This window comes from Asparagus officinalis, chromosome 10 (assembly GCF_001876935.1).
Source record: "Asparagus officinalis chromosome 10, Aspof.V1, whole genome shotgun sequence".
In the NCBI taxonomy this organism is placed as follows: Eukaryota; Viridiplantae; Streptophyta; class Magnoliopsida; order Asparagales; family Asparagaceae; genus Asparagus; species Asparagus officinalis.
The window spans coordinates 5566428-5569810 of record NC_033803.1 but is presented as its reverse complement, the minus strand read 5'-3'; positions in this window follow the sequence as shown (position 1 = coordinate 5569810).

The following is a 3383-nucleotide window of genomic DNA, read 5'->3' as shown; positions in this document are numbered from 1 at the left end:
TGGCGCGGCAACTCGCAAAGGCGATGGAGTCCACCGACGGAATCCGCTACAACGCGGATCTGAAGAACAGGAGAGGCAAACAACCTCAACGACCGATGAATGGCGACTCCTCCAAGCCGCCAACGAACGAATGGGTCCGTGTCAAACGGAACCGTTCGACACTCGAAGAGCGCATTCACAAGCGCCGCGCAATGTCAGCGCAGGCACGGGTTCGAGTCCAAGAAGCCCGTAGAAGACTGTAGAAGAAAGTGGCCAAGAAGCCGCCACCAACCCGCCAAGTATGGAGGCCAAAGTCTGAAGGGGCGATTCAGGCTAAGGCACAATCGTTGCAGCCTTCGAAGCAAGGTCAACCTCCGGCGAATCAACCAAAGTCGCAGGTAATTCCAGTAGCTACTCCGAGAGATCCTGCGGAATCATCCCGAAGAAGGAAGTCAGTCTTGGAGCGTCTCGGTCCACTTCCCGGTGGAAGAAGCAAAGCTCCAGTTCAAGAACGTTTGGGCCCGATGAAGAAGCCCCGAACGACTCAACATGCTGGGGGTCGCCGACACCTCCAACATGACAAAGAGATCAGGGCAGCTACGCGCACCAATTTGCGCATTGAAGTCCAGGAGCCCGCTGAGAACTCACGCCCACAAAGGCATGTTTCGAGGCGCGTGACTTTTGAAAGCCCAAAGAAGGCAGTCTGCCCTCAGAAGGAAACGTCGTTGTCTGAGGATGATGACGTTATACCTGAGAAGTCGTGCCGACACACGATAGGTTACTTCGACTGTCAAGCTGACGAGTTGTACTATCGTGATGGGAGTACGAGAAAAACCAGGAAGAGGAGTCCTCGAGGACTAGAAACTCAATGTCCCTGTTCCAAACTCATTTGGGCAGTATTGTCTGAGTGTAACTGCATCAAGACGGTCCCCGAAAGAGTTTCGGTCTTCGAAAGGCTCAGTACTGAAATGCCAAAACTAAGGCCTAGGCGTTTCCGACGAAGAAGAACGGTGGTTGAAGACGGAGAATTTCCGAGGGTCACCACTAACATGACCAGCAAGGGGACATCGGCACAGGATAATCTCGAATCGATTCTGAAAGCACCCCGACGTATAACCCGTCTGCAGTCCGGAACCATCAAACGAGCAACTTATGGTAGGGTTCGGACAAGATTACCGTCAGAAGATGAAGAATCGGATTCCTGCTCTGCTGTCGCATCAGACAATACAGTATCCAGCGAGGGACAACCCCGCGAGTCACTGATGATAAGCGCGGAACAAGTAGCCAAGATGCTCGAAGAAGCCATGGCTAAGCAACAAGAGAGCTTCAAGCTCGAAATGCAGATGGCCATGCATAATATGAGAGAAATGCATGACCAACAAATCCGAGCGCTGATAAACCAGCAAGGCGAGCCAAGTCGTCGTAACCAGATTGATCTGGAAGATGAGGACATAGGTGCGAATGAAAACCAGCAAGGCGAGCCAAGTCGTCGTAACCAGATTGATCTGGAAGATGAGGACATAGGTGCGAATGAAACTCACAATGCCAATAATCCTCCCGTCAATGCAAGGGGTGGTAACGAGAATGCCAACGAAAACACAGATGAAAGTCTGAAGATTAAAAACCTCAAGAGCAAAATCAATACATTGATTTCCGCTCAAGAGATGAAGAAGACGGGCATCCCTTATCCATACCCCCGAGAATGGGAATCAATCCCGTATCCGGCGAAGTTCAGTCTAATTAACTTCACGCCGTTTGATGGGAAAGGTTCACCCACTCAGTATTTGATTTACTTCAAATCACATCTAGGGGTTATCTTTGGCAATGAGCCTCTGATGGTACGGTCCTTCGTCGGCACTCTTCGCGGAGCCGTCTTCGACTGGTATTGTCGTCTCAAGCCGGGAAGTGTGAATAGCTGGGATGACATGGAGACTAAATTTCTCGCTAACTTCTTTGATGACGACACCGAGATATCCATCGGGTCGTTGCTTGACGAGAAACAAAAAGATGGAGAATCGATTGATACCTTCGTCAAAAGGTTCCGGAACAAGGCGATGAATTGTCGGGACCCGATCACTGAGGAGTTCATTCTCCAGACTTGCCACAACAACCTCGCATTGGACGTGTTGGAAGCAATGGGGACAGCACCGTCCAAAACATGGAAGGATTTGAAGGTCCGAGGAGAGAAAGCCGAGCGATTCCTCAAAAGGAAGAAAGCTGAGAGAAGCCGACCAACGGCTAATTCTCCAAACTCGAACTTTGCCTCCCGTGGTAAGGGCAAGGCACCTGCAGCTGCTGTTGGTACTAATCAAATGTCCCAACAACAATCCCGAAGGCAGCAAAAGACTTTGGGTCCGAGACTCCAAAAAGAGTACTCTTTCAAGGACGAAGACGTTCCAGCCATCTTCGAATCCCTCCTTGAAAATAACAAGATCAAGCTACCACCTATCACAAATCAGGAGGAAGCTGACAACATTACGGACCCAAAGTACTGTGCATACCACAGGAGGGTCGTTCATCCCACCAAGGAGTGCTTTGCTCTTAAGAATAGCATCCAAACCTTGGTTGAAGCCGGCGTTATATCACTCAATTAAGTAGAAACAAGACTCCGACAAGTATAAGAGTATAAACTACTTCTTAATCCTCCAACAGGTGCATGAGGTTAAACTGCACCCTGCCTACTCCAATAGGTATATGAGTCTAAACTGTTTCCCACTTTTGACGGGAAGTTCCTGGAGAATATTACGCTAATATCCTTAAGGATAACCCAGTCAGGTAACTGAGAATAATGTCCGAACCAGTTCCGTAGAGGAAGTTGGGGGTGGACGATTTATGTAATGGGAAGTTCCCGAAAGAATGTAGGGATAACCCGATCACTCTTTTGCTGAGATGAAATTCGATCACTTCATTGGATCAATTTTCCCTCACAAAACTCTCATTGGTGTTTGACGAGTCACAGTCTCCCACCACAAAATCTTTCACCGATCAGATTAATGAACGGTGAGGCCACCAAATTCTATCAAATTTTATCCATTCAAACTTCCGCTATGTTCGTGCACTCAACACTTTCATAGTTAGAGTCCGGGCATAATGCGTTAAATTTTGGTCTGTCACCTGGTCAAACCTTCCTACAGTTAGGACCCAGCCAAAATCTCCTCTCGATTCCTTCAATGAACGAGAGGTCCATTTTTAGACCGAGCGATCAAACCTTCCTACAGTTAGGGTCGTCTCAAACCTCCCGATTGGTCAAACCTTTCTACAGTAAGGACCACAGCCAAAATCTCCTCTCGATTCCTTCAATGAACGAGAGGTCCATTTGATCTGGTCAAACCTTCCTACATTAGGACCACAGCCAAAATCTCCTCTCGATTCCTTCAATGAACGAGAGGTCCATTTTCAGACCG